Below are 25966 nucleotides of genomic sequence, written 5' to 3'. Positions count from 1 at the left end.
CACCTCTCCAGATGACCAGTAAGCTGTTGAGAACCTGACAAAAGAAGCTTCTGCAGGTCATTTCCTAGACATTGACCTACAATCTCATAAGCACGAAACCTGCTGGCACCCAAATGGGGCGTGTGATGGAGCTACCCTTCACCACAATGTACACAACATAAGTATTGACATTGATTTCATTATGTAAGTTAAAAACTAAATGAAGACACATAGGATGCAATTTACTTTTTATTGAGTAATATTAATCAGCTTACCAAGGGAGAACCTGCACAGAAAAAAGTAAAGGTTATATAATGTATGTAATGAAAAATGTTCATTTTATTTGAGCAATACCAGTGACTGGTATGCAGAGAAAGGCAGCCATGTTGTTTTGTTGAGAAAACAGATTGGGTTCTGTAGAGTCAGGGTTGCCAGGTCCTACAAAAATATCCCGCACAAATTCAGTGTAAAACCCGCCCTTCAGTCAACAACTTTAGGGTTTGGGCTAGTTTAGGCTTCTGAAGGGCCTAAACTAAAATTGACTATTATATCGGGATCGATTCTTAGTTTTGATTTGTAACTCCTGCCCAAAAAACTGCACCCAGCAACCCCAGAATTTTTACCTGCGGTTGGATTTTCAAACCAGCCCAATTTGGCGTGAAAACTGCGAACCTGGCAACTATGTGTAGAGTGCTTTTATGGGTTGGGTTTTACCACCAAAAATCCAGGAAGTGACATCACACCACTTCCTGTGTAGCACTATAAAAGGCCTGATGAGACTTGTTTGAGCAGGTTTTTGGTGGGAGAGTATGTAATGCTGAAAGTAAGAAATGTTCTTGATGCTTGAACTGTGCAGTGTGACAATTGATGTGAGGAACTTGTGAACTATCACATTTTGGGTTTTTTATGTCTTGGTTTGTTTCTGTAAATAGTTTTCTTGCCTCTACATGGGGATTAAATAAACACATGCTACTTCTTGACACCCTACCTGAACCAGACCCTGTGCCTTGTCTGCCGGTCACTCACAGGGCGAACAGGTCAAGGCCATGCAGAAGTGTCAGAATGTTATGTTTCTGTGTGGGATGCAGGATTTGATGTTCCTGTGTTAAACCATGAGTGGTAACAGAGGGTGGTCTTTCCCTGGAGGTCATACATAGGCATAGTGGGGGAAGTGTGACTCAAGGAGTCCCCATTGAAATGGGCTAAAACTGACCGTTTGTGTTTTGGTTTATCTGTGTATTTGCCAGGCTTGCTTGGACTCATTTTGCAGCATGTTGTGTAGTGGGAAAGACTACGTCTTCAGTTCAGAAAGAAGGTAGAGACACAGAGGTGGGGGTCCTGTGTGTAAATGTACTATGTTGGTTATATCATCAAACAGATTCCCACAGATTAACCTGTTGTTGATAACTGCGGTTCCTTTGATATGCGCCGGGTGTTAAAGGAAGAAGAGTTTGGTGTAGGGTCTCTTCTGTTTTCCTCTCTTCCCCTCTGCTTTCTTGCACACTGAGACACCCTGCACTGGTCTGTATAACTGTTTCCATGAGAATAACTACCTTTTCATACATTGATTTAGAATAGTACTGTTTGATAATAAATTAATCTAGTTGTTAATAGATAAATCTAGTTAATTGCTTAACCAACTTTTCTTAGTTATATCCATAGCAGGCCAGATTAACTCCTAATAAGTATCAGATAAAGGTAAATGTATAATAACACCTATTCCCTATAAAATACTTAATCATACGTTTTATATGCCAACCCCTTAGTAACTGTAGCTGTATAGTAAACCTCTGACAAAGCAGGCTACTGTTTATAGCAAGGAACTTTGTGAAGTTGGTTAGTTATATCCCGTAACCTACAGTGAGCTATTGGATAAGTGAGTTCCCTTAACCTTTATTTAAACCTTAACCAAAACTATTACATATTATGCACATTAGTCCTTCATCTGCACCTATTTCCATCTTTAGTTGTAGGTAAGCAGGGTTGAGGAGTTAAGCATCAAAACAAAAACCCATACAGCCAACCAAGATGAGCTCTGTTCAGGCAGAAGACTCAGATGCAGTAGTAGAGATGGTGTACAGGAACCCAACCCTTTCTCCAAGACACAGCACACGCCCCCTACTGGCCTCCATAGGACCAGGACAGAGGAGAGCAGGATGAAAAGTGGAACAGTCACGTACAATCCTGCAGATACAATCCTGTCTTCACCAACGTGTTTACCCACCACTCAAGCTTGGTTGGTTCTTCCTTCAGGGTGCAGATGTCTGGCTAAACAACAATGAGGGAAAATGAAACATGATTAAAAAATGCAAAGAATCCACGTGTGCTGGTCATTCACCACTTTTCTTGAAGGATTTCAGTGTGGATCTGCAAACCCTTGTGTATCAGCAGGGTCTCAGAAGAAGAGGCATGATGGGCAGGAAGACGGCTCCTCCCCCTTGTCGAAGGTCTGCCCGCGGCGTTGCAGAATGGCAGCTTCTGCTTCAGTTCCATCTTTACTAGAGGAACCCCTTCCTGCACGTGTCCCACTTGAACAGCTCCTTGCTGCTGAGTGTGTGTTCCTTTATGTGCTTGTGCAGGCAGGCTGTCTGTTTGGTTGTATCATGAGCATTTGGGGGAATTTCCACTACACTCAAATATAACCGAATCTTGTATGTTTATTATGTATGGTGTATCCTTAATTTAGCTGTGACTGTAGTTAGTAGACTACTGTAAAATCTTTATTATCATTGTGCAATATTGTGTGCTGATGGTGATATTGTGCAATGAACCCAAGTGTTGGTTGGCTTTTCCTGCTCCCTGTAACAGGTGATGCCTGAAACTTTACAATGTTATTCATGTCCCAGCTTGTGCTTTGAACCAGCTACTTCATCAAGGTGGGGCTTTACATCTGATAGTGTCAGAGGTATTTTGTGTGTGTGTGTTTTTAACATGTTGTCTTCTCACTCACTCAGGTGCAGGTTTAAAAATGCTGGAAACACTGTCTCTCTGCCGTGCTACAGGCAATCATGCTCGACTGACTGACTTTCAGCAAAACGAAACCTAACTCAAATCCGACCACAAGGGGGTAGTAAATCAACAAAATATAATCACAGGCCTTTCTTATGAACATTTCTCAGTATCGCAGTACATGTACTCTGCCTCCAACCTGGCTTGAAACCCCTGTTCTCAGTGTCCACCTTACGTTTAGCCATTTTTGAGGAGGGGGATAGCTGAACGTTGATGTCTGCTTTGACTGCTGATTTAGGTTTATACTTTCGCGAGTGACCATAGTGCGCGACTCCGAATTTTAATGTTGCTTTGTGTTGCAGGTTTGAAAAGTGCTGGAATTTAGGCTAAAGTACTTGAAAATGCTTGAAATTGTAACTACTTCGTTTCACAACAAATTGCTGTATTACGTTACGTTAACAAATACGAGCCTCTTGTAATTCCAGGACGAAACATGAGAGATCATGAAGACGTTAAGATTGAGCGTTTTGAAAATAAAAAACAACCATTAAATAATGTGATAAAAAGCGAATTATTTCGAACCATTTCGAGTATATGTATAAATATTTAACTTAATTAAGTTTAACGTGCTGGGAAATATTGAAATGGACCTTTAAAGTGACGTACAAGTGCTTTAATTCCACCTTATAAAGGTGTATGAACCCTGCAAACATGACTTTGTTCATTGCGTTGAGGCGTGGCGCGCGCAAAGTTACAAAATTTGAGATGTGCACGACCTCGAGAATCGACAGCACGCGAGACCCTCGCGCACAGGCAGAGCCACTGCGATTACGTCATTTTCGCCGCGCGGACCCTCGCGGGCCTTGACTTTGACATATGTGTTTTAGATGAACTGAATCATTAGAATCAGTTCACTAAATAGATTCCTTCAAAAGATTCGTTCACCGAATCGTTAAGTGCTTGGCAGGACTCCGACACACCTGGGTCACTCCACTATAATGGTTCAAATTGGACTTTGACATTTTCAAATTTTTTGCTTAAATGTATAATTTCTCTGTATACATCACAGCATTAAGGATATTTTTACCAATCAGAAAATCATATTTCCTCATCTCAGGCATTAGCTCTTTATTATTATTGGTCATTTTTTCAAGATCTGGGCAATGTTTTTCTTCAACCCCATTACGTACACAGTGGAAGCTCTCTGAATATGATCATAAAATGCATTTCTGAAGAAATCAATATTTTCATATTCATCAGATATCCTCAACACTAATTCAATAACTGTGAATACAAATATGATATAGAATCTCACTTTTTTGCAATACCAAAGTCTGAAATGTCCCTTTTCATGAAAGCGCTCTTGTCATTTTTCATTAAAAGTGTGGTTCAACTAAAGAATCTTCACAAAAATCAATAAGCTTATAATAACTCAACATTTTAGACAGAAGTCAACAAACATTAAATTACTTTTCAATGCATTTTTTTAAAATTATGTATTAAAATGTAGGTGTGACAGGGTTGAGACTAGGGTAACGGGGTTGAAGATGGTAATGGGGTTGAAAGGACAAACAGGGCTTAGAGGACAGGATGCTGGAAATTCTGTCAGTCATCATTTCAGTCATCTTCACTTGGACCTGGCATGGAGTTGGGTTTAGGGGGATACTGCCCCTACTATACCTCAGTGAGAAGGTGAGCTCCTATCTTTGCATGTAGAAGAGCAGGTAGGCTGTTCTTGCCCTGCGCTTAAGGATTGCTGGCTCATTCATTTTTGAAACCTTTGAATCATTGAATGTTAACCAGCTTTCTCCTTTCTCCTCAGCTACGTCACTGATGTAGTGCCTTGTCAGGGTAGCAAGATGTCATTAGTCACTTTAGTTTCTACTGCATGTTTGTGGATAATGTCAGACTGCTCACCACTGAAAAATTTGCAACAGGGCAGATGTAAGAGAAGGAGGAAACCCTGAGTGTCTCTCCCTCCTTTTTCAGCTGAAGCAAACACATCATCAGGAACTCATGGGCATCCTGTGGAAGACAGTACATCAGAAGAGCATTGCTCCTGGACTTCAGCAGCAACAGAGTGAGAAAATAAAGAAGGTTGTGTGCAGTTCCTGCAGACTACTGCATGTGGTTCTGATGTGTTCTGAATGGCTCAGAGGTTGTTTAACTGAACCTGTTCGTAGTCCTCTCCAAACGCAAGGCATCTGACTGAAATACAGGCATTCAGGGCTCTCAGGAGCTTCTTCTTCTGTGAAGAGCTACGACTAGTGAGCCTGCCTTGCTGCAAATCTGCAAAACATCTACGCACGGTAACAGGGAGACCAATGTGGTTTATTTCTCTCTGCATTACAACACCTCCCTAAGCACTCATATTTGAACAGTTCAGTTAGACACGTGAATCCTCTGTTCCTGATCTGGTACCTGAGCATCTGGCAGCTGGATGTCCGCTTAGCAATCGACCCCCCACCCCCCCCTCAACAACTTTCGTTCCATTGATGTGTATCAATCTGGTAGCCCTCCGCTATAATTGGTATTCAAGAAGTAGCTCCCAGTTTCAAAAATGTTGGTGACCCCTGCAGTAGACACTGCAGGATTCAAGATACCATTGAGTCAGACTACTACTAAACTACAGGAGTCCATGTCATTATCTAGTGTTTTTGTAAGTTAGACATTTGCCAAGAAGCACAAATAACCATCGACAGACATACCATTTAAAGAACAACCTCAAGTGGTATCAGCTGAGTTAGTGCTCTGGTAAGAACTCAACAAACAGGTGGGTCTTCAGTCTACGCTTGAAGATAGCAATAGACTCTGCAGTCCTAGCAGCTTATGGAATATTGTTCCACCATCTTGGAGCCAGGACGGAGAATAGTCTGGAGCTTTATCTTCCATGAGACTTTAACCGTGGAGTTTCGAGTCGAGCCATCTTGAGTTTCTGAGTATTCGCTGTACGGATCGGCTTTTGACCATGGACATCATGTAGGGAGGGGCCAGTCCATTTTTGGCTTTGTAAGCAAGCATCAAGGTTTTATATCTGATGCGTGCCGCTACTGGAAGCCAGTGAAGAGAGCGTAGCAGAGGAGTCACATGTGAGAACTTGGGGAGATTGAAGACCAGTCATGCTGCAGCATTCTGAATTAGTTGTAGAGGTCTGATGAGGGTGACAGGAGCACTGATAATCAGCTGCTGATAACCAAAAATCCCATAACGGTCGAATCTGAAATCCTGATGGTTGTCCACGGTGATGATGAATAGTCCACGGATGGTGATTCTTTCTGGCTTTCCTCACAGTTCCTTGCACACTGACAATGGTGATTGTTCTAATAATCCCGACGATCAGTTCTTGATGTTGTTAAGTCCTCTGGTCTTGATACTTATAGTCAAGACTCTTCGTTACTTTGATGCAGGCCACGGCACTAGCGCTGGCAAAGTGGTGAAGGGTAAGCTACAACTACAAAGAAAAGATTAGGTTGAAGGGACGTTGACAGTAGCATGTCCATTCTTACTGAAATTGTGAACCTGTTCCCATGACTCACCTCTGCATCTATCCAGTAGAATTGTTGAGCACCCACCAGTGCTCACTCTGCCACCCACTGTAGATGGACTTGTGCTGAAGCTTCACCTCCACCACCTGCATTTTATGGGTTTTGCATCGTCAAAGTAGCAAAAAACTCATTTTGGTCTGGGGGCCGAATACAACTTAATCGGACCTCAAGGGGGCCAGACCAGTAAACTCATTACAAAAAATTACATGGAACTAATAATAATCAATCAATCAATCATCAGTTATTCATATACAGTGTTGCAAATAACAATAATTATTTATAATATAATTATTATTACAATAATAAGAATGCATTATTTTTAACAGCGTTAGGTAATGGCGTCATTTTGTCAGTAAAGGGATAATATAATTAATTACTTTTCCTGTCGTTACAACGCCGTTGACGTTACTGGTCATTAAAAGCGGTGCGTTACTATATATTGATATACTAACAGTAATGCGAGCGGACCGCTGCCCAGGCTAGTGAGGAGTAACAGATCTCGATAGGTCACAAGTTCTCGGTGTAACACCTGTTTATCTTAACAAGTCAGTAAGCGATTGGCTAAGGCAGCGTTATGGTAGCCAATCAGAGCCAGTGTTTTTACACGCGTGCCGAAGCACTCCAGTGACACGACACAAACGGAGAAGAGACAGAAATGGCGAGTCAGAAGTAAGCTGAAGAAAAATTTGCATATTCAAGTTGGCGATATAAACATTATTTAAGAAAATACTTGAAGTTCCTGAATGTCTACCAGACTGGGTATTTGATTTATTTAATTAAGAATAGAGGTTTAATTGTTAAGTTTACTTCTGTTGTGAACAAACCAGTTCTCAGGTTGAGAGAATTAAATTTAATTTGATAGATGTAAATGCACTTTATATAGTGTAACTGTTTACTTTTGTTTCTTTTTTTCCAAAGTTTTGGGATTATAAAGGATTTTATCCTGCACTGGTATGTTGATGTGCAATAAATGTCAAAATTTAAACACCTTTATGATCTACTCATTTCAACTGACTGTGAAAACTGCTTTTTCAAAAAATCCTTATTCATTGGCATATAACTTTTGTACTGTAATGCAAATAGTTACTTTCCCTGGTAACGAGTTACTTTTATTATAGAGTAATTCAGTTACTAACTCAGTTACTTTTTTGAACAAGTAGTGAGTAACTATAATTACTTTTTTAAAGTAATGTTCCCAACACTGCTCATACCTGAATACATTTAGACTTACTTATGGGGTATTTAGAAAATGATTCCTAAAGGCATCTTTACTTATTTTTACTCTTATTTGTGTTTTTCAGCAATCAGAATTTTCTGTGACGTATAAGGGTGTCTCCATCGATTCAGGTGGCCTTTTCAGGTCACATGAGTCTAATCACACCCAGACCCTGGAGACACCGGACCCTGCTGTTTTCTCCACCAGACCAGACCCACCAAGAGGACCCCCTCCACGCCCACCTCCAGGCTTTTAATCACCTACACAGCATTTTAATAGATTCTTATACAAAGTTCTAATCTCACTATGTATCATGCTTTTTACTTTTCCACATAAAAACAAAATGTTTTGAACTATGTTTGGTCTTTGTGGAGATGCCTTTGGGGGGGGGGGGGGGGGGGGGGGGGGGTGGATGCGGCTTCACAACAATGTATACACTGAAAAGGCCAGGGTTTTCCCCGAAAACATGACTTAACTCCAACGATAGACTTCACCCATTGTTTTTTAATTTGTGCAACACACACATGAACATAGTCCCTTAAACTGGATAAAACATTGGTAAAACTGTGCAGTAAAAGCTTAGCGGCATGTCTGGCCACACTCGCTGCCCCCGTGAAGTTCTCCCTTGAAAGATCCTATGCTCGGCATTTAAATGAGTAGCCCCGGCCCCAACTTTGTTAGACTCTACCACCTACGTTGGAGCAGGACTACATACGTCGCCATTGAAACATGTACAACATACACAAACATAACTGTATGCTATTGTTTGCTAAACATCACATTCAGCATTACAACTTTTCCTGTCCTCCTCCTACAGGTTCAGTAGGACCTGCCTCCCCCCCTTCTGCCGATGACCGTGGGCTCTACCGGCCAGCACCAGGGAAGCCCTGGAAGACGGCCCTCCTCCCCTGAGGACGAAGGACCTCTAGTGAGTTATTCCTCTTATATATACACACATACACAGTCCAGGTGATGGGTCAGGTCTCTGACCCCATCAAAGTCTTTATTTTGCTTTTCTGTCTCTTTCTTACTCAATCATGTAGGTCTCCAGTGCTTCTTCCTGGAGTAGAGACCACAGACAGCTGTGCAACCTGATCTTCACCCAGATTTCCAGGAGAAGAGGAGTAATGCAGTTTGTGGACCAGGACACAATGCATATTGCCTTCTGTCATGCAGGTATCACAATGAAGCAGTCTGGTTCTCTTTTTTTCTTCATTTTAATTGAAAAACACATTTTCTACTTCCAGCAATGTAGGTGTTTTCCCCTCATTTTCTGCAGATCTTGGAGAAAGCCATTGCCAATCTGGAACGCATCTGTGACGGGCAGGTGTGAGCAACAAAAAGGAAGCGATCACGCCAAGTCTCAGGGAAAAAGGGTGGTTTAATATAAAGTGTGCAAAACCTAAAACCCGTGCAATAGATCCAAATTAAGGATATAATGACCAGCGGTCAACTGGTACAAAGACAAGACATATATAGGCAAACAAACGACCCTCAGGTGAGACGGATCACGGGCTCCGCCCACCTGAGGGACGCACATGACGTCACCAGACAATAACAACAACAGCCGCTGTGGACAGAGACGGCCGGTAGGGGGCCGCCTCACCGTGACAGCATCGACTTTCTCCTGAGCTTAGGGATGGTCTTGTCAGAGGTGGATGGTGCTTCAGCACTGGTAGACTGGAAACCTGCAAAGTCAAAGCAAATAGACGGCGTGAGAGGGATGCTGTGTGTAGTCTTCCATGCTGTTGTCATTATTGTTGTTCATGCCCTATTAGTTGTGCAGCAGGAAAGACTACTAAACCATGGAAGACTCGGTTCTTTATAAATAATACTGTCATGAATTAAACTTCATGAAATACTAAAATGCGTACCATCTGGAATATGTTTGTCCACCACCTGGTCCTCCGTGTGAACATGCACTTAGTTTGTCCGTTTCTTTAAAAAGAGCAGACAATTTGATATTAAAAAATCATTCAAAATATGATTGATGGTAGCATAAATGTATGGTTGAAAATCATTCAGAAGAGCAGAGTCTAAAGCTAATGGTGTGACTGGGAATAAATACATTTTAAAAACAGATACCTTGAATCTCCGCTTCAGAAATCTTGGAAACCTGAACCACCAAGATTTCTTCTCCAGCCCCACGTCCACTGTCTGTGCTGCACTCTGCAGAGCGGAGCCTGTATGGTCCTGTTCTGTCCGAGAGATGGTGATGCCAGCGACATCACCGAACAGAGTGAGGGCAATCAGAGCTGACAGCTCAGAGCAGCATCTCTGTAGTGACAGCTTCACTTCCACGTCAGCCTCCGTCACAGATGCGCTTCTAGAACCGTAGTGATCAGTGTCAGGCTTGGTCCAGGATGTCAACCCAAGGCGTTCTTGGAGAAAAGTTTCTGAAGCAGTCTTCACAAATCTCCTCACGATGCCCGACTGGAGTGCCTCCTCAGAAAGGTCAGACAGCACTGACCGAGTCTCCCTGCAGCTCATTTGTGCCTTTACTCGGTCCAGAGCCGCAATCCTTTCCAGCATCAGGTTCCTCACTATAGGGATGAGGTCCTGAGCAACCACCTCCTTCACTGCCACTTTGACCCATGCTGAGATTTTTTCCAGCACTTCAATCAAATCCTCCATTTTCATCTAGTTAGGTTAAAGGAAAGTGTAAAAAGTTCATCAGTATCCAAAAGCTTAATGATTTTTAATTATTACTTTTTTTAACCTTAAGCTGATTATTTCTTTAAGAAGTAAAATGCTAATGTAAAGAACATCTACTGTTGTGAAGGTCTGACCAGACATGGCCAAAGGCTCATGTTGCTATGGTAACTCAGACACACAGGCAGATAGGAAGACAGAGATACAGAGATTCGTACTCACATTGCTTGGCAGTGTATTCCTCAGCTCTTCAGTTAGAACAGCTGGATTAATCCCAGAGGTGGATACGACTCCACCACTTTTCCCACATGGAGGAGTGTTGAGATCCTCAATCACTGCCTCCTCCACTCTAGTACAGCAAATAGCTGTGGTGAAAGAAACATTTACTTTAAGCATCTATGAGGCAGAGACTAATGATGCACATAAGCAAATGTCACTAAAAACATAAATTGTGGAAAATTATAGTTATGAATAAATAACCTCATAATGCATCACGTTTTGGTAACATGTAATCACGCTAAATCTCACCTGAAAACCATCTGCTACGGTCTTTCTTTGCCTGCTTGTTTTTCACGCTGGGGGCCGACACATCACAGCCCTCAGGAAGCTCTTCTGCTGGCCCAGCTTTCTTAGACTGTAGTAGAGAAAAAGAAGAAAAAATGAGTTTCATGATGACTATCGCAGGGGTTCTCAACTGGTCTCAGCCCGGGACCCACTCCCCCCCCCCCCCCCCCCCCCCCCCCCATTGTCATTAAGTCGCGACCCACTTTTTAAAAAAAGTTGTCAGTTGCCGTACACCATGCACTTTATGTAATACAACTTGTTTGGTGGTCTTATGAAGGACCGTTTATAAGCTATTGAAATTATTACAAAAAACAGTATGTAGTGCTCTGGGGCCTTCACGACCGCCACTTGCGTCTGTGTTAAGGTCATTTGTAGACGGTGCCTTAGACGTTGCAGTGGTGAAAGTTGCACATTTAAAATACGTCTATTCCTGACGTAAACAAAGTTGTAGATGTTTATCTTGGTTGCCAGAAACAATAATTTTATTATAGCACTTTTGCTAATACTGTCTTAGTTATTGAAGAAAGAATTCCGAATATTCGAACGTGAAACAAACTTTACTGAAGTTTCCTAGTATGCATACGAGTGACTTTTGATCCCATTAAAATTAACTTAAAATTATGTACAGTTATAAAGAAGTGTGTCCTCTTTGGGTCCGACAGAGATGTAGACTGTGTGGGAAAAAATGCGATATTTTTCGCTTGGCCATTTTCAACGCTTAGTGCTAAAGTTTCAGCTCCGTTTTGCGAGTCATGCTGGTGATCGGATTCCTGCATTTGTTGATGGGCAGAGACGAACACGTGAGCGGGAGCTGGAGTCTATCGTTTAACTTTTAAAATACAAACTCAAAAGAAAAGGATGGATATTTTTCCAATTACAAAAAATCCTTACCCATAAAAAAATAATGCTGTCGCCAGTGGCGAGTGAAATAATTATAAAGTAAGCTACATTATGCATTAAACACGTTTCTGTGAAAATACAGGCTGCGGACATACGCGCAGACAGGATAGGGGGAATACGAACATTTCATAATTTGATTTTTTTTCTCAACACCGCTGGACTCTCAATGAGAGAATATTAATCTATCTTAATGACCTCAGATGGTTAATAACCAATATTAATTGGTTACACATCTTAAATGTGATAAGAGGCCGTAAAATGAAGTAACTGGGATGTAACCGGATAATTAATGTTAATGTGAGTCGCCATTTGTGGTCGAAAGCAATTTAGTTCTATTTTTGTGCAATATTCTACAATCACTGTTGCTACAAAGCAACTTTAGAGAACTGTCTCGACGAGGAATGTCATTTTCAATAAATAAACTGAGAAGCGGCTCTCTCGAACTTACTCGGACTAAAGTGAGATTATGGAAAAAGCTCAAAGGAACATGAACTTACCCTCATCATTTGTTGATTTGTTGATGATCACTTGGAATAGTCGCACAAGATATCGCTGAACCGCTGTAGTCGCTACTTCAACCTCGGTGACGATCAAACCATCTGTGGTTAAATTAAACACTGTCTGTGGCGACTTTTATAGGTCTCCTGCATTGTGACTTCATATGCCGTGTTGTCGTAGGGACGCAGTTAGATAATAACTAAAACTACTAATTGGCCGTGTTGTCATAGTGACAGTTAGATAATAACTAAAACTACTAATTGGCCGAGTCTTCAAGTGCAAATCACATTGGGCTGGCCCATGTTAATCTCAGTAGTTTGGGCTGGGACATTTATCACACCCACTCTGGCCCTGGACATGTATCAGATCCACTCCGGTGTTATAAAAATCTGTGCTACCCATCGAATGTCCTACTTAGGTATTTTCATGTCAGTGTACAACGTACACCTATAATTTTGCGTTGTCAGCATTTTTTTCTCTTGAATTCACAATGACTGTCCATTTATTTTGCCAATTTACTTTTTTGTCAACAATTATTAAATATTTTTGTGAATATCCTCGGAAAGACCTGAGAAATATCACTACTGCTTTGTTTCTAATACGTGGAGGTTCCAAATGTCTGCTAGTCAGTTTGTTTTATCCTTGCCAGCAAATAACTGTGCTCTCTTTTATCATTCCATCCTAAATGGTTTTAGTTGACTGACCTTGAAAATAGCACTTCGACGTTCGTTCAGTTGGGCTATTTTACATTTTGAATCAATTTTATTAAATACAAGTAAATAACCATGAAATGTTAATGACGCTTGCACTCATCGCAGTCATTTCTGCGATACTCAGTTAAACGTGCAATTGAGGAGAAGTGGGACACGATACCTGTTTCTGATAAAGGGGACATACCCAAAGAGCTTCAACAAATCACAGAGGCAAAATCTCAGAAGTCCCTCCAAGTTTCAAATAAAAGGTCAGTAAAGTTCAAACATATGTTAGTCCAAACATGCTTCCAGCATTAATACTGTAGATTTTATGGTCTATATCGGTTCTAGACTGCGTTAACATCGTATTTGGACTGCGCAGACAGATTACATGGAGAAACCTGTGCACTTCACCTGTTCCAAATGCTCAATTCGGATAACCTCATATTAAGGCTCTAACGTTGGAGGATCCGTGGCTCCGTCCGAAATGCCGTGCAGTAGGCACTAGATTTCAATGCATTACGTTCTGCTCAAATCTTAAAGCAGTGCGTTCTTTCAGTAGGCGACTGGGCAGTTTTCATAATCTCGAACATACCACGTCCGTCATTTACCTATGTTATATGATATGGCATATAACGTTATACCACCACAGTTTAAGGACCGCTATTAATTAAAAGCGCCATTCCATATTTGTGTTTTATATAGTTATATTGATTTAGAATCAGCATCAAGACGTCGTCGAGGACTAACAGAGTTACAATAACCATTAACCTCGATTTAGCCTTATTAATAATCCCAAAGCTAGATATATTTATATTTGCAAGGGTTATAATTTTCAAGGGGATAATTTGGCATTTCACTAGCATCACTGACAAGGTGAGGTGAATCCCCAACTTTGTTATATCAGTGTGACAATTAGGCAACCAAGATTTATAATAAACTAAAATAGAATTAACGTAAAATAATTTGACATACAAACCACTTCTAAACCAAATAAAGTTGGTCAAATCTTTAAAATCAAATCTTTAAATCACAGAAAGTAAAAGTGTCTAAAATTGATGTAAGTGTCATCACCATTGTAGTTTTTATTTTGTGGTTGTACAGGGTGTCCGCCGGGTCTTAAAAAGTACTATAAGTTGATAAATCAATATTGGAAAAATGAAGGCCCTTAAAAAGTATTTAAAAGCCTTAGTCGCGATTTTGGAGTAGGGCCTACTGGATTTTCGTTGATATTTTAGCTTTGCAACAAAAAGTATGCAACTATTAAAAATAAGATGTCCCTTTTTTACATCCGGTTTATGTAAAAACTTTTGGGAATCATTTTCACTATCAGTTCGTTTTTAAATTCTCTATTAAGGCTTTATTTTATTATTTTATTTTTCATACAGAAAATAATTCTGGAAATATAATGTGTCGTTTTGCAAATATAACACACGGCAAAGTGAAGGAAAAAAAACAATAAAATCCAGTCAGCTCGCGCTCTCCAAATACTTGATTAAAAAAACAAAAATGCTTTGGACGGAACGTACACGTACCATAAGGCCCGTTAGGCTTTTTAAAGGTAAAAATGAGTGGACTAAAGAAAAGAAAGTGGGAACTGAGTGCCGAGTGCTTAAAAAGTGTGTTGAGTGGACAACAAAATATTTTTCTCACTGAGCTTTGATCAACGGCTGTATGTGTGATATGCCAAGAAACGGTTGCAGTTTTCAAAGAGTACGAAATCAGCCGTCACTTTGCTACGATGCATGCAGACCATGCTAGCAAGCAGTCAACAGAAGGACGAACGGCTACTGCTCAGAGGTTGGCAGTTTCTCTACTGTGTTATGAAAAAAAAACATGGAAAGTTTGGAGGAGCAATGTGCGCATTTACGCACAGCAGGGGTACAGTAGCTTCATTAACTCACCGTACATCGCTCTCAATTTAAAGAGCCCTTTCTAGTTTCTGCTGCTGGCAGGATATTTAATGCAGTCTGTCTCTCAGGACAATCCGTCCATGTTTTTGCGAGGTTTAAAACAATTAGAAATTATTGAGCTTACACTGTAAAAAAAAAAAATCCTAATTTTATGTAAAATAACTGTAAATATTTAATGTATTTTAACATTTTTTCCAATTGTATGCAAAACTTTGTAAAATTACAGACATTTGTAATTTGACAAAATGTCTTTTATTTTAAGTATTATGACAATAATTACAAGTTACATGCTTTTCTCGTTTTTTTACGGAAATAATACAGTATTATTTATACGGTATTTTTCTGCTTTCTTAAATTATATACAGATTCATGTATAATTACAGCAATTATCTGCAATTAAACATTCGGTTGATTATATAAAGGTTTATGTCTGTAAGAACTAAAACGTTTTTTTCTCTGTCATTTTAATCAAAATCTTATGTCTTTTGGCACTGCTGGTTTAAACATGATTTTCAATGTCAGAAATGAATGTGGCTTACATGTATCAATACTCGTATTTTGATTGTTAGGCGTCCTCGTAATTCAGAGGATCCATTGATGTTCAGGAGAAAAATGAACAAAATATATAGGTTCGGACATATTAATTTGCCACAGAACGTGATGGTAATTGAAAATAATTTCTGCAGTTGAAAATGCTCATTTTTATGATGCCTACAGAATGAAGAGTGACTTCCTAATGTCAGTTCAGACATTAGATTTTTACATTGGCATATCTAAAGTATGTAACTGTAGTAATGGCTGTAGGAGATTTCTGTTGATTGTTCCATCTCTATTGATGTCTGTTCTCATTTTAGTTCTTGTGCAGTCAATGGCAATAGAAAATGGCAGTTTGTTTGGGCGCTGGACTTTTAAAAGAAACATTTCTAAACACTGGGTCTATACTTGAACATAACCAAGGAAATAACCTGTAACACACTGAGAGACAGATGAACTGATATACTGGTAGACGTACATTGTAATGGAACAGGCTTTTAAACTTAAAAATGTGTGTGCCTATAGTTACACACTGGAATAAAAACACAAGTTGAACAACCACTTAAATATAAATGTTATCTCTAGGCTAGGGGAATAAACGTGATTTGAGCTCATTGCTTTTAACCATAATTGGTTAATCTGACTGTCATTCAGGAAACTGGCCAATGACAACTGTTTGCGCCTCTCAGGTCATGTTTGAAAATTTCAGTGTGTGCTGATGGTCAGCCTACGAGCTGTGGTGGCTAGCTGGCTACCTGGATTATTTTACATCTACCTGCCAAATTATTATTTTGAGCGGATTATCGTTGGATGATTCAACAAAATAAGATGGAAACGGGGCACAGAGGAAGAAAATTTAAGTGAAGCATTATTGGTGACATCAGGTAAGAAAACGTCCTTACTTTATGTAAGCCAACGTTAGCTAGTTAACTAGCTAGTTAGCCCAGTTTAAAAACACATTTCACGTGAATGTTTCATTTGATAAAGATGAAAACAATAAAATATTAATATCTAATATTTTCCGATGCTTTAAAATACTTTAATTCGGTCACTGTTAAATACATAATGGGTTAAATAATGCTCTATGCGGTAATCAAGTCTTTGTTATAAGGTTCATTGAACATAACTAAATCTAGCGACAGCTAGTTCCTCAAATTCGGTCTCGGTCTCATCGGACGTAATTTCTACATTTTTAGCACTCTGGATCTGTATTTTGAGTGGCAGACATTAATGGGGTTTAAAAAATCCGCCTCCATCACGTTCTGCGTGGCTGAATATTGTACCGTCCGCCAATGGGCAGCGACGAGGGGTGGAGTCTACAGGCCTCCCAGCAGGACCCGCGGTGAGTTCCCTGTTTCCCTGGATGTGTGTTGTATGTGTTAGTGTTCCCCCTCCCTTTTCCCATTAGAATCAGTGTATTTGGCACTTGTTTATGCTTTTAGCGTGTTGCTTATAAAATAACAGTTCGCTAACATTGGTGTCATGATTCATTCTGGTCCTTCTGACTCAACACCGTTACAATATGTAATGAATATGAATAGACTTAAAACTGCAGCATTTTTTTTGTCGAAACCTTTCCAGATTAATGGAGGAAATCCTATGCAATTAAAATTCATGTTGCTGCTGGACCACTTCTCAGTTAAGCTAATGCAGATCTGCACTGAAGAAAGAAAGGGTGAAGGAGACCAGGTATGGTTTGTGTAAAAAATTAAAACACCATTATTGGGATCATTGTGAAGATTTTGTCCATTGCATTTTTACCCTTAGGGAATAAATATGCTTTTCTCATATGTTAAATATGTAAAGCAAAAAAATTATATGCACCAAGTTTGGCCTACATTTTGTTTACTGTACAGAGCTACAGCGCAACACAGCCCAGAGCAGGAGCGCAACACAGCCCAGAGCAGGAGCGCAACACAGCCCAGAGCAGGAGCATCACAGCCTAGCTCACAGTACAAATCAATCTGGCCATTATGTTGAGGTGAGTGGCTCTCCCTGCTGCATCACTACACTGGATCTTCAGGATCTGCCACCTCCTGAATCCCTCTTCACTGTTTATGTGTTTTCCAAGATTAAGTGCTATCATTGTCATGATTCAACATAACACAGAAGTGTGATCCCTTTTTGAAATGGCTTTGCTATATATTTGTACTATAATATTTGTTATGTTATTGGCACAAAATTAACAGCAGCTAACTTTGGATTTTGTCTGCAACTTTTTAACAGGCAGACTTCAGCTTTTCACTCCTGAGAGGCCAATGACCAGATCCTGCAGATTTCTTCTCTGCAACATACGGAGAATACAACCCTTTCTTTCACAGGGAGCTACCCAGGTGCTTTTACAGTCTCTCATCATCTCAAAGCTGGACTACTGCAACTGCTTACTTACGGATCTTTCTCTATGGGTCATCAGACCTCTACAAACTGATCCAGAATGCAGCAGCATGACTGGTCTTCAATCTCCCCAAGTTCACATGTCACTCCAGTGCTGCATTCTCTTTACTGCCTTCCAGTAGCTGCATACATCAGATCTAAAACCTCGATGCTTGCTTGCAAAGCCAAAAATGGACCAACCCCTCCCTACATGATGGCCATGGTCAAAGCCCCATCCAAACCTTGAGTACTTTGAACCTCAAGTACGGCTTGGCTTAAAACGCCATGCTTAAAGTCTCACGGAAAACAAACTTCAAGACCTGTCCTGGCTCCGAGATAGTGGAATGAGCTTCCATTGACTGTCCAGACTGCAGAGTCCTTAGCAGTCTTCAAATGACTGAAGACTCATCTGTAGAACAGACTAAATCTCTAGCACTTGTCATAGTTGTTTCCGTTGTATGATATAGTACCTATGTGAGTTTGCATTTCTTGTAGGTATCCATTTTAATTTCTGTAGTTTAGCAATATTCAGCCTATGTTTTTGTGTACTTCTAGGTATTTGCATTGATTTCTGTAGTTTAGTAGTATTCTGGTTCGAGGGTATCTTGAATTCTGACCTATCTATGTACTATTTAGAATTAATTCTGTGAACAGATGGCAAAGCACTTCGTAAGGCGCTCTGGATAAGAGTGTCTGCTAAATGTCCTACATGTAAATGAGAAGGAGTGTATCTTTCATGTCACATCAGTGTTATGTGTTTGTAGTTGTGTTCAGGCTACTGATATTGGTGATGGAGAAAGACACTGAGTACAGTCCTGGGGATTTAAATGATTAAAAGTGATGATAGAGGACATTGAGGTGCTCAACATTGGTATAATATACTTTTTCATTTGTATAAAATAACTTTGCAGTTTGCATTCCACATTTGAGTTTGTCCTGGAAGTCACGATGAATATGGACAGGAAAAATCTGTAAAATTACGGTACTTCTCTGCAGAACTTTTTGTGCTGTCACTTTATTGAAAGTGCTTAATTGTACTAATTCAGGGAAAAGTTGTAAAATAAAGGTATTTCTCTGCAAAACTATTAGTGCTGTCACTTTATTGAAAGTGTTTAATTGTAATAATTTAGGGAAAAGTTGTAAAATAAAGGTATTTCTCTGCAAAACTTTTAGTACTGTCACTTTATTGAAAGTGCTTAATTGTAATAATTCAGGGAAAAGTTGTAAAATAACAATATTTCTCTGCAAAAATATTAGTGCTGTCACTTTATTAAAAGTGCTAAATCATAATAATCCAGGAAAAATCTGTAAAATAACGGTATTTCTGCAGAATGTTTAATGAATTTTTCTGTAAATTTATTGTTCTTCCACTTAATTTAAATCAGGGTTTTTTACTTTAAAATTAAAGTTTTTGTTTGGCAGCCGCTGCTGCCAGTCGTTTACCGTTTTTTTACGATTTTTTTTTTAGTGTACTGTGCTCCGTTGGTAGTATTGCCAGTGAAATGATATGCCACTACTTGCTTCCACCGTGTTTGTGTTTCCAGCCAGCATAAAGACACAAGCATGCTACTCCTGTGTGACCTGGCAAAGTCACATCACCGTAGAGTTTGCCGGTAAGCATATGCAACTCCACACTTGGTGTGATTGCCATTTCATCCAAGGTCAACACACATTCCCGTTCAATCTCTGTCAACCCATCTACCTTCAGTTTAAGGAAATCAAACACCTCTGTCAGCACACCAGGCTCAAATCTAACGCATTGTATCCTTCTCTGTAGGGTTCTTATTCCTGGCAGGGGAATTTGCAGTTCCTGCAGGGTCTTGTAACCTGTCCCACCAGCAGTAAAGCCAATTTTCAACGCCTTCTTAATTGTCTCATTGCTCTATTTCATCCCTTTTGTGGTTAGTCTGCCTAATGCTTTCATTTGATCTTTTGAAAACGTTTTCTTAAGTTTTGTGTCCCTAACTTTCAGTGTCTCTTGAGAGTGGCATTTTCCTTCCTTATTTTTTGTAGTGCTGCCTTTGTTTTCCTCATGATTCTTTCTTGTCTCTTTAATTTTTTCAATAGCTCTGATTGGCTGGCTTCTGGCTGATGGTTATGCTGACTGGCTGCTGGCTCACTGGGTTGTATTAGCTCTCCCTGTCTCTCCTCACTAGCCATGTTCTCTCTTTGTTCAATCTCACTTTCCCTTCTCTCTGTATCCTCATCCCTTATTTCCTCAGTTTTTGAAACTGCTGGATATAAAAGACATATACTATTTAGTGTGATTACCTTTTAAATATTCTATCACTTAAAGAAATAATATAATTATTAGGAGTTCATACTTATTATACCTGGGTCACTTCTAACACTATAGCTATGATCAGCAGCTGTGGGCCCTGTCTTTACAGGTCCAGTGGTGCATCGTAGTGCAGGGGGCTTCCTCTTTCTGAGTGCGGGGCGATGCACAAAAATGGTGGGAACAGCATCTGCTCTCAGCCTGGTCTTGCCCTGTTTGGTTCTGATGAACTGCTCTGCCTCAAAATGTGCCTGCAGAGTGATGTGAGTTTACTCCTCACGCATGACAACTCAGTTTTGTCTACCCATATACATATCCCATAGTGGGTGAATACACAGTATTAGAGAACACTTACTGGATATGTATACACTCATTACACATATAAAAAACAACCAAGGCTGTGCAACAAGTTCAAATTCATATCACATCAATACTCATAATAATCATTTTCTCCTGTCTTTTTCTCCTCTCTCTCTTAGTGTCGACATTGGGAGCAGACCTGGAACAACAAATCAAAGATGGGTTTAACGAGAGAAGGCAGTCCTGCCTAAAAAGCTAAGCGTACGTGTGAGTACCTTGACGAATGGGACAGGGAATTTACTTTCCTAAAGAGGAGCATGAAGGGGCATAGCTACTCATTCTGTAAGATATGTAGCTGTGATTTTAGTGTCTCTCATGGGGGAAGGAACGATGTCCGTCAGCACGAACAATCTGCCAAGCACAAACGGGGGCTAAAGGCACAGAAATATGCCCAGGAGATGTCCCCATTTGTAGCTAGAAATACCACTAGAAAATTTAAATTTTTTAATTCATTTGTAGTTCAAAACATATTTGGGGTAGTTTTTTAGAGCAGTTTTTTTTACAGCAATGGCGGATCGTGGAGCCTGTCAATAGTTCCCGGAAGTTAGCAGCAAATACGAGCAGCGCAGTCAAACTGGAGCAGTGGACCATCTGTGATACACTTTTACAGGTTAGTACGCTTAAAAAATCAGATTGTGTATTATAAGGACATCAGAATCAAATTAACATGTGCATTAAAATATTTTAGTGAATTATCCACCTCTTAATAAGCAGATTTAGGGAACTAAATGTATGCTAAGGCAACGTGAATACGGTTAGCGAGATTTCACATTAACCACTGACAGCCTATTAATTGTAAATTCCACTCTTAATGCCATTTCACCTAAACGCAATGTTTTTGCGGGGCAGCTAAGTATTGGTTAAATATAACATTTGAGTGTGATTGTAGAGTGTGTTGGGTCGAGCAGCTGAAATGAGGATATCCATTTTGGAGTACCAGCTAACGTTAAGCTAACGCACAATAAGTAGGAGAGCCGTTCTTGTGATACATCACTGCTGATATTGATTAGAATGCATATTTAAGACTTCTAAATAGTACACAACAGTAATTTATAGATCAAGTGTTTGTAGGTTTTGTTATTCTGTTGACTATTATCTGTATTATGCTCAGCAGACTTTGGATTGATGGCAAAGGGAGAGGGAAGGTCATCAAGAGAGATTGAAAACACAAGATAAGTTGAAACTAGGGTGGCACTTTTGATCAATGAATCTTACAAGACTAAAGAGGAATACAACATACTAAAATGTTATAGTACAGTATGATATATGTAATCATATGTAACCATACTAGACTTGTATTCTATTATTGTATTATTTATGTTGTATTTAATTTATCTTGTTGGTGTATATTAGTTGCCTGCTGTGGGATAATTGGGTGCTGACCATGATGAGATTGAAAACACAACAAGGTAAGTTTCAAATAGCAATAAGAAATCAATGTTTATTACACTGCCGTATGTTGGCTGTAGGAGTGTAGGAGTAGTGATGTTGGCTGGGGGGGCTGGAGCATTTGTAGGAGCAATGATTAGTCCAAATGTTTCTGTTGGAGTGACTAATGGGCTTGATGGCACATTTGGAGCTGTTTAGGGGTTGCCGGATTTTGAAGCTTGGCTCTTGGAGTTGTTTTTCAACTTTCTGGATTGGCTCTTGCTTCCAAAATGACCATCTTTTAACTGTTTCTTCTTTCTGTCATTTGGTATTGTTGCTGCCTCAATTCTCAACCTTAGCCGTATGAATCTTTTCATGATTTTGTCTTGTACTCCACAGCAAGCTGGAAGCTTACTGTAAAGTGCCTGAGCTTGTTTCTCCAAGACCCTCACTGCATCAGGGAGTTCCATGAGGCAGGAACCAGTCTTGTTCCTAAATAGTTCCTCAATTTGGTGAATGAAATCATATGCGTCTTGGGAAGGATGACAAAGAGCACCTGCCTTGAACTCTTTTAAGTTCAATAAGATGCTGTTTTCTCCAGCAGGATTGTCATCACTGTGCTGTGCTGCAATTTTGCATTTTTCACAGATGCCGGCAAACCTGATGACCTTGTGGACGATGTAGCCAGCAAGATGGAAGAGAATGCATTTCTCGCTCTTTGTGAGGTCAGGTGCAGCTCTGTTGACCGCCATTAGCTGTTCCACTCTGACTGATGGTATGACATTTTGCTCCACTGTGTCCAAGAAGTCTGCCAAAAAGCTACTGTTGTTTTCCAGGTAGCTCCCAGACCTGATGGCTGTGAGGAACTGTCCCACAGATATGATCCTCAGTGCACGATGGAATTCCACTGGAGTTGGGACAGGATTTTTAGACCTCACACAGCTGAAGGTATTTTCAAGGCAGTCTTGTGTGAAACTTGATGTTAACACAAACCTGTGTCCTCTAGTCAGCATCTCTTCTCGTATGGCTAAAATTGATGTTGTTGCCATTATCACCCCAGTCTGAACAGGCTTCCAGTGTCCCTTCTGACCAATCTTCATCCCACGGAACAGATGGACAATGTCCTGGAGGAAGGTGATGGCCTTTTGCTACTCCTCCATCTTCAGTCTGCTCAAGGCCCTAATTGGATGACGAGATGACATTTGATTGAACCAATGATCAACTTGCTCCAGTAGCCACGCTGTAGTTGTGTAGGACAGAGGGCGTTTTTCTTGCTGCACCATGTGTTTCAGCCCAGCACTTGTTGCCTTACTGAATACATTTAGAGCAGGACCAACCTTCATCTTGTCAAAGTGACTTGGCTCGATGGCTGCAGCTGACAGATGTGGAGCTATTTTTAATGCCATCCCTTCCTGAAAGGCCACTAGGTCTTTAATAGGGACCACTGAAACCTCATTAGAGAGGAGGTTCTCTTTGTTTACAATGTCCTCAGGAATTTTGAACACATGTCCACGGACAAGGGCACGTTTTAAGCTCTTTACCAGATGTGGGACATCAGCTGGGCCGGCCCTTCCATTAGGCGACATAGGCAAATGCTAGGGGCGCCGGCTGTCCAGGGGGGCGCTCGCGTGCATGCGGTTTTTATTTTTAACAAATGAACAATTAATAAATGTGAAAACAAGCAAAGTCCACATAATCATAATTTCATTGTTTAATAATATTAGTCAAATTAATAATTCTTATAATAACAACACACGACACCTATCACCCGCGCGCCAACCCGCCCTCCCGCGCGCTCTGCGCACCTCGTTACTGTTTCTCTGTACACCACAGAGTGAGTGACATCTCCCTGTAAAGACCTCAAAAAGGCAGAAAAACAGGTAATATAATGGCAATATGTGGTGAATTAACACTATACCATTGGCGAATCGTCAGGGACTTCAACGCCTTCTCTGAAGGTTAATTGATCTTAAAAAGGATGCTTTATCTATTATATGTAATATATGTTAATAACGCTTCACCAATAATTTGTATTTTTCCTATAAATCGGCTTTCAAATCCACTTTTCGTACTTGTGCTGGAAAACAACCTCAGCAGTGAAATAAAAAATCTACCAATCAGAATATTTCACACCGTTGTTTCTAGGTAAAAGAGAGAAAGGCCCTTTTACATTGAGAGCTTTTATTATAGATTGGCAGTTTTATCAACCAATCATATTATCGAATTAAAATCGTGGGGGCGTGCTCCAATGGTCTCCTTTTTATTTGAAACAAATCCAAAATGTTGCCAATCTGTAGCTGTTGTGTTTTTCTTTGAAACCAGCTCGCTTGACTCACAACACTCAATTGTCATTGTGGCTTTTTCCCCTCTGTATGATCTTGGTGAAAAGAGTCATCATACTGCCCAATCCTAGGAGGTGCTATGATTAGCTTAGCTTAAAATAAATACATACTAACCCTCTGTTCATTGCGAATGCACTTTTGAAATAATAATGTTGCAGTAGGCAAATTGCCCTGATTTGCACTGGTGGTAGTTTTTTTATTTTTATTTTAAATTTATTATTAATATTTAAAAGTTGTTCTCTGCACTACGTTATGTAAAATAGTTTTAAAATATTTTTTGTGCAACACCTTTATATTTATTGCTTGTTATATGGTAATATTTAAGTCATTTGCTTTTTATTTGTTTCTTTAATAGTGACACAATCAACACAATGATTGATGATGCAGGGGGCACCAACCAAAATCTCGCCTAGGGCACCACATTGGTCAGGGCCGGCTCTGGACATCAGGCATGAAATAAAGTTGTCTGTCTGGTGTTGATGGATGTGGCCCAGATGTTTTATTGAGGTTGACCCCAAAGGATCTCCACATGGCCTGCTTAGGGCTACCCATGTCAGTGGTGACGTTGAACACATGTAGCCCTATGGATGCTGCCCTTTGTATTAATTCAATAATTATTGGCCTGTACTGTGCTCTGTTGGTAGTATTGCCAGTGAAATGATACGCCACTACTTGATATGCCACTACTTGCTTCCACCGTGTTTGTGCTTCCAGCCAGCATAAAGACACAAGCATGTGTTGCTACTCCTGTGTGACCTGGCAAAGTCACATCACCGTAGAGTTTGCCGGTAAGCATATGCAACTCCACACTTGGTGTGATTGCCATTTCATCCAAGGTCAACACACATTCCCGTTCAATCTCTGTCAACCCATCTACCTTCAGTTTAAGGAAATCAAACACCTCTGTCAGCACACCAGGCTCAAATCTAACGCATTGCATCCTTCTCTGTAGGGTTCTTATTCCTGGCAGGGGAAATTGCAGTTCCTGCAGGGTCTTGTAACCTGTCCCACCAGCAGTAAAGCCAATTTTCAACGCCTTCTTAATTGTCTCATTGCTCAATTTCATCCCTTTTGTGGTTAGTCTGCCTAATGCTTTCATTTGATCTTTTGATCAGTTTTGTGTCCCTAACTTTCAGTGTCTCTTGAGAGTGGCATTTTCCTTCCTTATTTTTTGTAGTGCTGCCTTTGTTTTCCTCATGATTCTTTCTTGTCTCTTTAATTTTTTCAATAGCTCTGATTGGCTGGCTTCTGGCTGATGGTTATGCTGACTGGCTGCTGGCTCACTGGGTTGTATTAGCTCTCCCTGTCTCTCCTCACTAGCCATGTTCTCTCTTTGTTCAATCTCACTTTCCCTTCTCTCTGTATCCTCATCCCTTATTTCCTCAGTTTTTGAAACTGCTGGATATAAAAGACATATACTATTTACTGTGATTACCTTTTAAATATTCTATCACTTAAAGAAATAATATAATTATTAGGAGTTCATACTTATTATACACTGCTCAAAAAAATAAAGGGAACACTCAAATAACACATCCTAGATCTGAATGAATGAAATATTCTCATTGAATACTTTGTTCTGTACAAAGTTGAATGTGCTGACAACAAAATCACACAAAAATCATCAATGGAAATCACATTTATTAACCAATGGAGGCCGGGATTTGGAGCCACACACAAAATTAAAGTGGAAAAACACACTACAGGCTGATCCAACTTTTGATGTAATGTCCTTAAAACAAGTCAAAATGAGGCTCAGTATTGTGTGTGGCCTCCACATGCCTGTATGACCTCCCTACAACG

At 40.2% G+C, this 25966-nt stretch overlaps 2 long non-coding RNA genes across 2 annotated transcripts; both read left to right on the top strand.

Moving 5' to 3' along the window:
* Positions 1-16233: 16233 nt before the first annotated feature.
* Positions 16234-17181, top strand: LOC143496515 (uncharacterized). The gene is made up of 3 exons (XR_013125624.1): positions 16234-16326; positions 16639-16784; positions 17024-17181. It is a non-coding gene; the product is annotated as an uncharacterized LOC143496515 (long non-coding RNA).
* Positions 17182-20570: 3389 nt separating this feature from the next.
* LOC143496565 (uncharacterized) lies at positions 20571-24711 on the top strand. The gene is made up of 8 exons (XR_013125652.1): positions 20571-20660; positions 20959-21063; positions 21565-21862; positions 22221-22333; positions 22470-22546; positions 22658-22769; positions 22882-22955; positions 24519-24711. It is a non-coding gene; the product is annotated as an uncharacterized LOC143496565 (long non-coding RNA).
* The last annotated feature ends 1255 nt before the right edge of the window (positions 24712-25966 follow it).

Source organism: Brachyhypopomus gauderio, unplaced genomic scaffold, assembly GCF_052324685.1.
Source record: "Brachyhypopomus gauderio isolate BG-103 unplaced genomic scaffold, BGAUD_0.2 sc96, whole genome shotgun sequence".
Taxonomy (NCBI): Eukaryota; Metazoa; Chordata; class Actinopteri; order Gymnotiformes; family Hypopomidae; genus Brachyhypopomus; species Brachyhypopomus gauderio.
The sequence above is the reverse complement of the archived record's forward strand: the minus strand, read 5'-3'. Positions and strand labels throughout refer to the sequence as shown.